General features: G+C 42.7%; 1 protein-coding gene across 3 annotated transcripts in view; it reads right to left on the bottom strand.

Moving 5' to 3' along the window:
• The window catches only part of LOC140198006 (Krueppel-like factor 12), a 304097-nt gene that overhangs the window by 201020 nt on the left and 88921 nt on the right, over positions 1–14156 (bottom strand). For 2 of the 3 annotated variants that reach the window (XM_072258789.1, XM_072258791.1), the window contains exon 2: positions 10347–10408. The exons of the other annotated variant lie outside the window; for it this stretch is intronic. The gene's annotated coding sequence lies outside the window, so the exon portion shown is untranslated. The remainder of the gene's footprint in view (positions 1–10346; positions 10409–14156) is intronic. 3 annotated transcript variants of the gene reach the window in all.

The following is a 14156-nucleotide window of genomic DNA, read 5'->3' as shown; positions in this document are numbered from 1 at the left end:
AATGTAGAAGTATTTACAGTGCAGAATAAGGCCATTCAGCCCATAAGATCCATACCAATGTTTGTATTCCACACAAACTTCATATCCCCCCATCCCATCTAACCTAATCAGCTTACCCACTCAACCTAGCACCAATTACTTTCACATTTATCTACTTCAAACATACCATATTTAACACGTATGTGGATTTAGAAACAAAGTCAAAGTTTTAGGTCCTGATAAATGCCCCCTAAAAAAGAGCTAACACAGAACTGCCTGGAAGCAGGAACAGGTACTATTCAGCAGCTAGAAATATCAAATGCCCACAGCTCTCGTCCTTTTCATTCTGATTGCAAGCTCCTTTAATATTATTCATCATCGTTATCATTTCACAATCAGAATCAGTTTAATATCGCCAGCTTATGTCATGAAATTTGTTGTCTTTGTGGCAGCAGTACAATGCAATACATGATGATAAAGAAAAAACTGAATTACAGTATATATATCTAATACTACATCAGAATCAGATTTATTATTGCTAACATATGACATGATATTTGTTGTTTTGCAGCAGCAGTACCATACAAGGACATGAATTTACTACATATTACAAAACAAATAAATAGTGTTAAACAAAAGGAGTATCAGGTAGTGTTCATTGACTATTCTGAAATTTGATGATGGAGGGAAAGAAGCTGTTCCTAAATCATTAACTATGGGACCTCAGGCCCCCCTCCTCAGAGGTAGTACTGAGAACAGAGTACCTCAGACTTTCAAGGGTGCCTCAACTTACTCACTGCAGCAGTTGAATTACATAGAGTGACAGTCATAGATGTTTACAACCCAGAAACTGGTCCTCAATCTCAAATTTTTCATACTGACCAAGTTGCCTAAATGAGCCAGTCCAATTTTCTTGCGCTTGATCCACGTCCCTGAAACAATTCCTGTCCATGAAACTGTCCAGATGCCTTTAAAACATCATAATTATACCCGTGACAAGTGAGTGTACTACAATGGGCTGTAGATCCCTGGCCTGAAGATGGTCCCTGCTGCAAGACTCCATCTACTCTTCGGGCTTTGCAAAGGCTGTCTTTTGCATACAAAGTCCACATCATTTGTGAGCCTTGCATGCCCCAGTGGAAATCAATGAAAAGTATAATTCAGGTATAAACTGGGTGTGATCAGATACAAAAACATGTACCTGTACCAGCTCAGCATCTTAGCACCTTAAGATGCACGTGGAACCAGAAAAGAAAAATAAATCGGAGACTGCAGTCCCAGCAGCAAGTCTTCAATCATGATTTATAATCACTTTCCCCCAGAAACTCTGTCGTAGAGCACACTTTAACACCGTGCAAGGATTTTGCAGCTCTGTTTACGAGCATAACCACAGAACAACACACCATTATGAAGGCCACAATCACTGCAGCTTTAAAATGTTTAGCACTTTAATACAAACTCTAAATGTGTGAGCTGTCTGTCTCCCTCAGCCTCCACAAGCTGCTCGCTCTTAAGGATTCCCTGCTGCGAATAACTGTGACCTTGGCAGTTAGCCAGACTGCTTGGAATACATAGAACATGGAAGAGCACAGCACTAGAACAGGTCCTTCTGCCCACAATGTTGTACCAAACTAGTTAATCTGACCCCTTCTGTTTACAATATCCCTCATTCTCTACCCATTTATGTACCCATCTGAGAACTTCTTACCTGCCTTCATCATAACCACCTCTGCCACCACACCTCGTATTACACTCTAGGTATCTACTACTCTCTGTGTAGGTGCAAAAATACTTCCCCCACTCTCACCTTTATGTCCTCTAATAATAGGTGTTTCAACTCTAGGAGAAAGACATTTATTCTAGTGACCAGTACATTCCCGCACGTGTTTCAAAGGCATTAAGTAGCCCCTGCACCAATGCCATTATTGAAACACGTGCCAAGAAAGAAAAGTTCCCTTTCATTTGTAAGACACTACAGGCAGGAGACTGAACAAGTCTAAAGATCCTTCTGTATAAATTTATATTTGTCCTGTGGTGAAGAAATCATCAGAAACAGCAAGGCCTGGGAAAGGCGGAACTTCCTGGTGGCCGAACATTTTAATTCCAATTCCCATTCCCACTTGTTGGTCCATGGCATCCTCTTCCGCCAAGATGAGGAAGTCCCGTCTGGGTGCTCTCCAACCTGATGGCATGAATATCAATTGCTCCATCCACTGAACATATTTCTCACCCCATCACCCCTCTATTTCCCACTCTGACATTTTACCTCTTCTCCTCTGCCTATCACTTCCCCTGGGTCCCCTATTTCCCTTTCTCCTATGACTCACTCTCCTCTCTTATCAGATTCTTTCTTCTCCAGCCCTTGACCTTTCCCACCCAATGGCTCTCCCACTACCTTCCAGCTGGCCTCTTTTCCCTCCCCTCATCTTTTTATTCTGGTATCTTCCCCCTTTCTTCTCAGTCCTGAAGAAGGGTCTTGGCTTGATATTTTGACTGTTTATTCTATTCCATAGATGTTGCCTGACCTGCTGAGTTGCTCCAGCATTTTGTGTGCATTGCTAAGACTTGGCAAATAAACCTCTCAAGAAAATAGTGAACACAAGAGATTCTGCTGATGCTGGGAAGCTTGAGCAACACACAAGGTGCTGGAGGAACTCAGCAAGTCAGGCAGCAACTATGGAGGGAAATAAACAGTTAGCATTTTAGGCCGAAACCCTTCATCGGAATCAAGAAAGTAAAGGAGTAGCAGAGTGGCACAGCTGATAGAGCTATTACTTCACTACTCCAGCAGTCCAGGTTCAATCCTGACTTCGGTCACTGTTTGCATGGAGATTGCACTTTTTTGCTGTTCTTGCATTAGTTTCCCTTGGGTACACCAGATTCCTCCTACATGCCCCCAAAAAAACATGGGCTGATAGGTTAATTAGCCTCTGTAAATTGCTTCAAGGGTGTAGCTGAATGGTAAAAATCCGGGCTGGGGATGGGGAGTTGATGGGAATACGGGGAGAATAAATTAGGATTGAGGTAGGATTTGCGCAGGTGGTTGATAGCAAGGACTCAGTTGGTCACATGGGCTCTTTCTCTGGGGTACTGCGAAAATACATCTGTAACCCTTAAGTCTTTACAGGCATCTGTTAGGCTTGTGAGACCATGGATTTGCGCCTTGGAAGGTTTCCAGGGCACAGGCCTGGGCAAGGTTGTATGGAAGACCGGCAGTTGCCTATGCTGCAAGTCTCCCCTCTCCACGCCACCGATGTTGTCCAAGGGAAGGGCATTAGGGACCCATACAGCTTGGCACCGGTGTCGTCGCAGAGCAATGTGTAATTAAGTGCCTTGCTCAAGGACACAACACTCTGCCTCAGCTGAGGCTTGAACTAGCAACCTTCAGATCACTAGACTGACACCTTAACCACTTGGCCATGCACCAACACAGCCTTACGTCTTTAATGCATTCGTAACCTTTGTAAAATATACTGTTACAAAATGGAACCTGTGCGATCCCAGGGTTTTTTTGCTGGTTTGGATGGAGGCTTATGGATAGATATGTGTGTTTTATGACAAAGGATGTGTGTGTATTATGGCAGGGGTGGTGTTTTGACAACAGAGGAAAAACAGGACAAATCGAAGAACAAATGCCAGGAACAGGAGATGGATAACAGAGGCATATTACGAAATGGAGCAACAAATTACTGTTCTCTGTAAAACATATAAAAGTGGTTTATTTGAGCTGTAAGACTGAAGCTATTCTCCAATGATAATATGTAGAGGAGCTTCCATTGCAAGTAAATAATAAATAACGCCTATAATTTAATCCACTCTGAATTTGTTGTAGTTTGTTTCCGGATATTAAAAGACCTAGATGAACGGTACATGACACTTTTCTAAATGTTGATACTCTCTGCCGTTGGAAGATGTCTGGAGGTTGCCATTTTTTAGTTATACAGATTTTCTCTTCCATTTCCCCTGGTAAAACATCTCTCCCCTTTGTACTATTGAACTGAGCATGTCCTTCAGTGCTGCTCAGGATAAACAACTGAGTGTCTGGCATGGATGGAAGAGTGAGGTGGAGTTAGCATTGGTTCAACTATCAAAACAAAATGCATTAGAGCAGGCTGAATTAAAAAACAGCTGGGCCCACAATTTGAAGAGCAGAGGGGAAGAAATTACGCTCTAAATAGAAATAGAAATGACACACAGTCTGCCTGCAGGCCCCAGAGTCTCCCTCTAAAATGCTGCATGGGATTTAGCTGACAGCATTTTTAGACAATAACTTTGCAACTGCATTTTTAAATACTTTACTTGCTGTGGATAATATTAATAGTTATCATTGTAATATAATAGAATCCCTCCTTCATTTACTAACCCACTCATGACAATCTGCAACAACAAAGGAGCTTCTGTAACATAAATGGCAGAGACAAAGACATACAGCAGGGGCACAGGCCCTTCAGCCCGACCAATCTATGCATGCCAGGATGTCTATTCCCGTCAGTCCCAATTTCCAACGTTCTGCTAAACTTCCAGTATCTACCTATCTGCCAAAATGTCTTTCAAATAAAATGTAGATCTTCCAGTATCAGTTCATTGTCTTTGATTGCAAAACAACATTTTAAGTGGGCTTATTTTTTTTTTAATTAATTCGTTGAAATCTCTCTTAAAAGGTATCAAAGCATCAAATATTTCATTCAAACACCTTAACATATCCCAACACCTTCGTACTTTTTCTTGTCTCAGGGGAAGCAATTGAACTTTCCTTCAACTTATTTTCTATATTCCTACAAGTTATTCACCCTCTTATATATGCCTGAAATTCTCCTTTGATTCTTTTTGCTCTTCACTTCATTTGATGAGTAGGCTACAGTGGACCAGCATATGCTTCTGAGCCCTGTGGGACATGGGAAGAGATTAAAGTACCTGGAGAAGACGCATGTGGTCACAGGGAGAATCTGCAAACTCTGTATATAGACAGCATCCGACACTGGGATCAAATCCAGTTCCTGGAATAGTAAGGAAGCAGCACCAACTGCTCAACCACTGTGCTGCCTCAAACCCTCTACTGAGAATAAGCACAAGCTCTCTTGTACTTGGTGCAATTTCAAAGGCGAGCTTGCATTTTTCTGTTAAGTATTTTACTGCCTGCCCATTCCACAGTTAAGAAAAAAAGTACAAGTGCTGTAAGTTACTTTTATAACATGGTGGGACAGCATTGTTTTAATTGCTGAATAGAGTTTTTCTAAATAAGTCAAAGCAAGATATCAAATTTTGTGACAAAAAGGACCTTCGATCTTTTCTCCTAAGATCCGAGCCCTAACCCAAACTTAAGTGATGAAACGAATAACCACAAGAGGGGCAATTGCTCTACACCCAAAAAGTCTCACCCAAAATGGGACACTTGCACTCACCATTCATGTTTTGATTGACAAACACTGATCATAGGGCAATGCAACACGGATATAGGTCCTTCAGCCCAACCAGTATATTCTGACCATATTACTCACCCAGCTGGTCCCACTTTCCTTACGTTCGACCCACTTCGCTCTAAGCCCTGCCCCTCTATATGAACATATCCAAATGCTCCTTTAATGATACTCTTGTACCTACCTCAACCACTTCTTCTGGCAGCTCATTCCATATACCTACCACTCTGATTATGAAAATGTTGCCCCTTAGGTCCTTTTTAAATCTTTCCCGTTTCACCCTCAATCTTTGTCCCCTAGTTTTGGACTCCCTACCGTGGGGAAAAGACTGTTACCATTTATCTTATCAATGGCTCCCATAATGTTCAACACTTTTATAAGAAGGTTAACCTCTCATTCTTCTACTTCAAAGGAATAAAGACAACCTTGACAACCTCCCGCAATACTTTAGGCCCTCTGTCCTTCGAACATCCTCGAAAATCTTATCTGTACTCTTTCCAGTTTAACCACATCATTCCTATAATAATGGGGTGACCAACAGACAGTCACGAAACAAAGAAAACCATGGAGCCTATTCAAAGAGAAACAACAACCCCCACCCCATGTGTAAATGGCAACAAAACAAAAACGAGCAAAAAAATACAGAATATAAAACACAAAATCAAAAGAGTCCAGGCATATTCTGTCCAACTCAGTTTTCTTTATCTGCAAGCCACTCCAATTCAAAGTCACCCGAAACAGCTACAAAAAAAACGGGAGCAACCAGAAACACATGATAACGTGAACTACAAAGTCCAGTCCACAAACCAAGTGCAGCCTCCCCAATGCCTTGTACAAATGCAACATAATACCTCAACTCTCCCTGACCGATAAAGGCCAGCATGCTAACCTTCAAAATTTAAAAAGTACAAGAATTTTTTTTTAAAAAACTAATTCATTTTGGGACTTAACTGATGCAATCTTGATTCATTTCCCAAGTTCTACTTAATGATTGCCATTACAAAGCAAGCTTGTTGAACCTTTACAAATTTGCATATTACATTATAACTGCAACATTGTCATTTACTGTTTAATGGCGTGTTTGCTGATTGAAGCCTGCCTTGATGACTAGTGTAATATTTCTTCTTTTGATGGTTCCTGAGGGAATAAACTGGAGATGGGCCTTTGTTAGCTCTGTGGAAAAGCCCTGTACTGACCTAGATCCCTGAACTACAGGCAGCATGCTTGTCTTGGAGTGAAGGTTATGGGCTCCTTGAGGGATCCAAGCATCAAATTTTCACCTGACTCTATAGCGTGGGAGTGCTGTGATGTATCTTTCAAGCGGAGGCTGGAAATTGTGGTCCCATCTGTTTCTGTAAAATATCCCATGAAGAGAAGTGGGGCGTTCTTCCTGGGGTCCTTCCTGAAAGTTATCTTTCAATTAACAGCATTCGAAACAGCCTGCAGATCATGATGCCAATTTATGGGAGCAAGTTATGCGAAAACTGTCTGAGATACTCCTCACATGGCAGATATTCCTCATATCTCAAAGGCACATCATTGGCTGTAAAAGTAAATAAAAATCTGCAGATGCTGAAAATCGGAAGTAAAAGCAGAAAGTGCTGAAAAGTCTTGGCAGGTCAGAAGAAGAACACTTTAGTCAAAAGCACACAGCAAGCTTTGACTTGAAACATGATTCAGAATGTTCCTGATCAGCCGGGTGTTTCCAGTATCGCTGTCTGTTACTTGTGATATGCCTAGGGTGACCTCAGGTTTTAAAAGGCAGAATGGAACAAGGAGGAATGAAAGTGTAAAGAAATTCAAGCAGCATTTCATTTCGAAAGTGGAGTGCGCTTAAACGGTCCATTGAGTCCATTCTGCCATTTAATTACATCACGCCACCTCCACATTGCAACTTTATCTGCTGGTTCATTGATACAAAAGTAGTCTTGCATTCTCACATTTAAAAATCTCTAACAGCCTTGACATTTTTGCCAGTGAATGGAAGAATTTCTCTTTGCCTTTATTCGAAGAGCTGATTTAATGTGTCACCTCTGCACAGCCTGGTTCGTGTTCCAATTGACCTGGGACCCAGTACACTGTGAAGAAAGGTGCCCTTTATATGCAGAGCACTCACTTTACCTTTTAAAACCTGCAGTGGTGGTTGGGATCATTTCTAAACCATGAATATGACTAATAACCAGAGTGTGAGGGGGCAGACATACTGCAGCATGTGAGGCTGGATAACTTCCTCAATCTGATACTCTTACGGGTTTCAGGGGAACAGGAAGGTACCAGCAGGAGCCACTGTCTGCAATTTAAACTAGTTAAAGGTTCACACAAGGGACAGGAAATAAAACTTGAACACAAAACTGAATCAAGAGATTTATTGCTCATTGGGATAATTGCGTTTGACTGAAACATTATAGCAGGACCTTTAATTTGCTTTATTGTTGAAACTATCAGGCCACACAGTCTTTAAAGTCAAGCTTAAAGCTACTGTAGCTCCCTGTACAAACACACTCACCCTTTGTATACTGTGACCAGTTCTAGGTTTTTGGGGGGGGGGGCGGGGAGAGGGGTAAGTTTGTTAATACAAGAAGCAATATTCGTTGGTGGCACGATAGTGTAGTGGTTAGCGCAATGCTTTACGGTACAGGCAAACAGAGTTCCATTCCCGCTGCTGCCTGTAAGGAGTTTGTACGTTCTCCCCGTGACCGCATGGGCTTCCTCCGGGTGCTCCAGTTTTCCTTCCGCAGTCCAAAGGCTTACCAGTTGAGAGGCTGACTGGTCATTGTAAATTGTTCCGTGATTAGGCTAGGACAAAATCCAGGGATTGAGGGCAGGTGGTTAGAAAGGCTGGAAGGGCCTATTCCTCACTATATACATATCAATTTTTAAAAATTCTATTTGTAAATCAAGAATTCTATCAGTTTACAGCACAGGAAGTAACTACTCGGCTAGAATTAATAGAGTTTAGTCACACTGCTGAGCACTTGGTCCACAAACCTACAGGTTATAATTGTTCAAATGCTCCTCTGGACAATTTTTTAAAATATGATGAGAGTTTTCATCTCCAGCACCCTTTCCGGCTACGACATGCAGACTCCCAGTGCTCAATTCAAATATCCAGTGAAAAGCAATCACTCCAAGAGATTGTTAAACATGAAAGGAGGACAGATTTGCATTTATACAATACGTGTCCCAGAACAAGTTGTACCCAAAGGACCATTTCCAAAGTGTAACCCTATCTACTGTCACTGTCACAAGTCGTGAAGTTTGTTGTTTGTGTCAACAGTACAGTGCAGGCACAATAAATTACTATGTTACAATAAAAATAATTAACTCATTATCATCATGTGTTGTGCCGTATGATGTGGGCAATCATAGTCCCACAACAATTATTGTTCCAGGCAAATTCTACAGAAGTGCTTTGCCATTACCCTCTTCTGGGCAGAGTCTTTACAAGATGGGTGACCCCAGCCATTATCAACACTCTTCAGAGATTATCTCATCTGACCATCTACCACCTGCTCCCATGACTTTACGTCACCCTGACCCAGGGGGGCTAAGCAGGTGCCACACCTTGCCCAAGGGTGACCTGCATGCTAGCAGAGGAAGGAAAGCCTTACACCTTCTTTGATCGAGACATTTCTCCACCCTGCTACCCAAAATAACTAAATATGTAGTTCAAAAGAGGAATAGAGAGGTAGTGCTCATGGGTTCGTTGTCAAAATGTGGAAATGTATCAGACAATATTTACACAGCAAGTTCCCACATGGCAATGATCAAGTTACCGGCCTTTCTTTATGTAAAAGAGCGAGGGACAAATATGAGATAAGACACCTCACTATGCTTCAGAACATTGCCACAAAATAGAAGAGTCATGCAGCAACGAAACAGGCCCTTCAGCTCGACTCACTCATGCTGACCAAGATATTCATCTTTTGTAATTGCTGAAGAGAGCAGATTAACTTCTCACTCAAAAGACAGCATCTCAGCAACACTCACCCAGTGCTGCGCAAACTTCTGAAATGGGATTTTAATACAATCAAGCATGTGTTAGGACTGTAGAGCACTCTGCTGCTTGACCCCACTCTACCTTGTCATAAGACAGGGTTGGCATCTGACTGCAATCCTAGTTCTGCATCCCATCTGCCTCTGATGATCTAGTACACCATTGCACATCAAGTATCGACCTATCCCACCTTGAATACATTTTTTAAATAACACTGCTTTCATCGCCAATCGAGGGAGGCACAAAAACACATGATCCTCTGAGAAAGAAATCCACCTTATCCCTGTCTTTAAATGGATGACCTCTTGAAAGTGATCCTTGGTTCTAAATTCTCTCACAAGAGGGAACATCCATATCAGTCCTCTGAAGACCTCTCAAAAAATCTTCCATCACCAAAGGCGCCACAGCTGACTGAAACACACTGCTACAATTAAAGAAACTGCTATTTAAGCAGTTTCACAATCATGGACTCACCAACATGAATTTCTGCTTCCAGTTTCAAGGTTTCTCAGAAGCATATCCGAGCACAATGTTGAACGGATCAATGATCTCCATCAGCATGTGGGAACTTTATAGCTTGAAGATCACATATCTATCAACATGCTTGGTGGCCTGCCCTTTAAAAAGAAATGATCATAAGTTCCATCCGCAGGGTTTCCGTCACTAAATCCCAGCTGCTGTAGTTGAGAGTCGAGAGAAAATGCTTGTTCTTAGCCAAGCTGCCTGATAAGAGTTCAGAGCCTTGGGAAAGCAGAACAAAAATCAATACTGCCCCACCCCCTGCCCAACTGCTGAGGATGCACTTCAATGGCACAAACACTATCAACAGCAACTCAATCAGACAGGCTGAGCTCTCCAATCTAAAGCACCTCCTGTGCTCATTCATCGAGTCACTCTTTGTTTCAAACTGGTTGGCAAAAAATATTTCTTCAGTGATATTTAAAGGAACTTACTCAGAATCAGACTGAATCTGCAATGGTTCTCACTGTCAAATGTTCAGCAGATCAGGCAGCATCTGTGGAAACAGAAACTAAATTAACATTTCGAGTCAGAAAAGGAACAAGTTAGAGGTAAGCACGTTTTCAGATGCGGAGGAAGGGAGGGAAAGGGATCTCTGTTGGACAGAATGCAGAATGATTTAAAGGGGGTGATAATGCAAAGTGAAAGGGTTTAATCAAACAGTCATCCCTTTCACCATTTAATCTCTCCAACTCCCAGCCCATCACAGACCGTTCTTGTGGGGATGGGGTATTCTCCCTTTTATGTGCACACTTCAACTCATTCAATTTTTCCCAGTTCCGATGCAAGGTCATGTCCCAGAACATTAACCATGCTTTTCTCTCCAAAGACTGATTGACTGAATGGGTACTCATACAGCATGAAAACAGGACCTTTGTCCCAGCTGCTCCAATCTGACCAAGATGCCCCATCGTGCCAATATAGGATTTGCCAGCATTTGGCAAATATCCTCCTATATCGTTCCTTTCCATTTACCTATCAAATTGTCTTTTGAAAGTTGTTCATGCAATTGCCTCAAACACTTCCTCTGGCAGCTCACTCCACATAACACCACCCTTTGTGCAAAGTACCCCTCAGTCCCTAATAAATCTCTCTTCTCACCTTAAACCCCTGTCTCTAGTTCTTGATTTTCTAACCCTGGGAAAAAGACTGAGTACACTACCCTACCTATGCTCCTTATGACTTTATACCATTATACTTAATAGACTCCCATGCTCCAAGGAGTAAATTCCGAGCTCGTCTAATCTCTCCCTATAATTCAGTCCCTCATGTCCTGACAGCATCCTTGTCAATCTAAAGCATCACACAAAATGCTGGAGGAACTCAGTGCATCAGGCAGCATCTATATGGTGGCAACAGGAATATGGAGGAATTTAAGGTGGGGGGTTATATGGGAGGCAGGGTTTGAGGATCGGCACAACATTGTGGGCCGAAGGGCCTGTAATATGCTGTACTATTCTATGTTCTATCTATGGAAAAGAATTAACAGTCGATGTTTTGGGCCAGGGCCCTTCTTCAGGGCTGAGAAAGCAAGGAAAATGCCAGAATAAAAAGAAGCGAGGAGGGGAAAGAGGCTAGCTGGAAGGTGATAGGCGAAGCCACGTGGTGGGAAAGGTCAATGGCTGGAGAAGAAAGAATCTGATAGGAGAGTGGACCAATGGGAAAAAGGGAAGGAGAAGGGGACCCAGGGGGAGGAAGAGGCAGGTGAAAAGAAAATTGTCAGAGTGGGAAATGAGAGGGGGGTGTGGAAGTTGTTTACCAGAAGTTTGAGAAACCGATATTAATGCCATCAGGTTAGAGGGTACCCAGACGGAATACAAGTTGTTGCTTCTCCACCCCGAGAGTGGCCTTATCTAGGCGCAAGGAGGCCATGTACCGACACATCGGAACGGGAATGAGAATCTAAGTTAAGATGTTTGGCCAACAGGAAGTCCCCCTTGTGGCGGATGGTGCGGAGGTGCTCAATGAAGCAGTCCCCCAATTTACAACGGGCCTTGTAAATCTTTTCTGCACTCTTTCCAATTTACTATCATCTTTCCTAGAGCAAGGTTCCAGCACTGAACACAGTACTCCAAGTGCAGATTCACCAGTATTTTTTGCCACTGCACTACAACCTCTCAACTTTTATACTCGAGCTCTGAATGGCTAGTGCTCCAAATCCTTCTTCACCACCCTGCCCACCTGCAATGTTACATTCAGGAAACCCCACAGTTATAAACGCCAAAATTTCTGTTTTACAACATTCCCCAAGGCCCAGCTGTTCATTGTGAAAATGCCACCTTGATTTGACTTTCCAATTCAAATTCCCTTCCATTTTCCACATTTAAAAGCAACTTCCCCTGCCACCTTCCTTCCTACAACTGGCAATGCCTTTGATGTTCTAACTGCCTGTCACTCTCCTATGCGATAGGACAGCCACATGAATTGGTCTGCTCATTCCAAGCAGCGCTGCAGGAGGGGCATATTGCTGCTGCTATCACATTCAAGATGAGACTGTAAAGGTGACATCCAAGACAGATTGTACAATGGCTTGATGCAAAGATTAAGGAAACCATTTTTGTACCCCAGTCTATTAAAAGTGTTCTACAAAACCAATATATTTCTTTATTTGCTTTCTGTAACCTTCCTGCGCAGTAGCCTGCCTGCATTTGTTTAGAGATAGTGTGGAATAGGCCATTCCAGCCCTTCAAGCCCCAATCTGCAACATTGTTGCATTAACCATTAAGCTACCGTGGCACACATACCATGTGGAGCTACACATAATGCAGACCACTTTATGATATCTCAATGCTATAATAAAGAGTTTGAGATGTCCTTCCTTCCCCTCGTTTTCCCTTTCATTATGATTCTCTTAGCACTGCTCTCCAGAAAGTGTCATTTGATCTGTCCTTCTCACCTAAGGGACTCAGCAAATAAAGCTTAAAGTTATTCAAACCATTACACAGTCCAGTTCCCAACATTATAAAGGCCCATTCTCCCAACTCTCGTACGTGATGACAGAGAGACGCTCAGTTATACAACTTTGTTTTTAAAACACTTACCGTTTCTAACTTTCACCATACTAGCCCTATAACTGGAAGAATAGTCGAACTTCGGCAACTCTGGCACTTTATTCATCTCAGAATTAAGCACACCAGAACTGATGGTCATGCCAAAACCCTGAACTCTGAAATTCTTCCCTAAACTCATTACCTCTAGCACTGCTGGTAAATGTTTACATCTGTGAATGAGTAAGTTTTTTTTTAAAAAAACTGCCCCTAATCAGGTTTCTATATCCCCTCATGTGGTTCACCAACCTTTGTTTAAATGCCCTCCTGTGCAGCATCTGGACGTTTTTCCATGTTAAGTATTTATTGCCGTACAGTGCAGAATAGGCTCTTCCAGTCCATCGAGCTGTGTGGCCCAGCAATCCCCAACTTAATCCTAGACTAATCACTGGGCAATTTACAATGACCGATTAACCTACCCTCCAGTGTGCCCTTGGACGGTGGGAGGAAACTGTCCAGTGCCGTCACTGGGAGAACATGCAAACTCCTTATAGGCCGCGGCAGGAATTGAACCCAGGTCACCTGCCTGTAAAGCGTTGCACTAACCACTACGCTACCACACCGCCCTGAGCTAGGTAAAAGAAACTTTGTGCAACAACAAGGTTACTGGAGGAACTCAGCAGGTCAGGCAGCATCCATGGAGGGAAACAGACAGTTGATGTTTCAGGTAGAGAACCTTCATCTGGACTGGAAAAAGGGGCGATACAGCTGGCATGAAAAGCTGGAGGGGTGTGCAAGAGTTTGCAGGTGTGATAGGTGGCTTGCTCTCTTTCTTTTAATTCGAGATACAGGGTCTCAACATGAAATATTGATTGTTTATTTCCCTCTGTAGATGCTGCCTGACCTGCCAAGTTCTGCCAGCTTTTAATGTGCTGCTCCAAGTATCCAGCATCTGCAATCTTTTGTGTCTCCAATGAAACCTTGTGATTCAGAATAGACAGAGCGTAAATCAGCAGATACTCAGTAACTCATCAGATGAAATTATTACTGATATTGTCACTGTTGACGTGCTATTTAATCAGAAGTTCCTGGTTTAGGTTGTCACTGGGGCTTTATTGCAATTTCTTTCCTCAGACTGCCTTCCTCAAGAGTGCTGCGGTTTCGAATCTGCTTGGCTCACACACTCTTACTGGGATTTGCAGCCGTCAGTCTAGTGAACTTTGGGACCGTGGAAGCAAAAGGATTTCGAAGGCGAGC

The sequence above is a fragment of the Mobula birostris genome, chromosome 5 (genome assembly GCF_030028105.1).
Source record: "Mobula birostris isolate sMobBir1 chromosome 5, sMobBir1.hap1, whole genome shotgun sequence".
Taxonomy (NCBI): Eukaryota; Metazoa; Chordata; class Chondrichthyes; order Myliobatiformes; family Myliobatidae; genus Mobula; species Mobula birostris.
The sequence above is the reverse complement of the archived record's forward strand: the minus strand, read 5'-3'. Positions and strand labels throughout refer to the sequence as shown.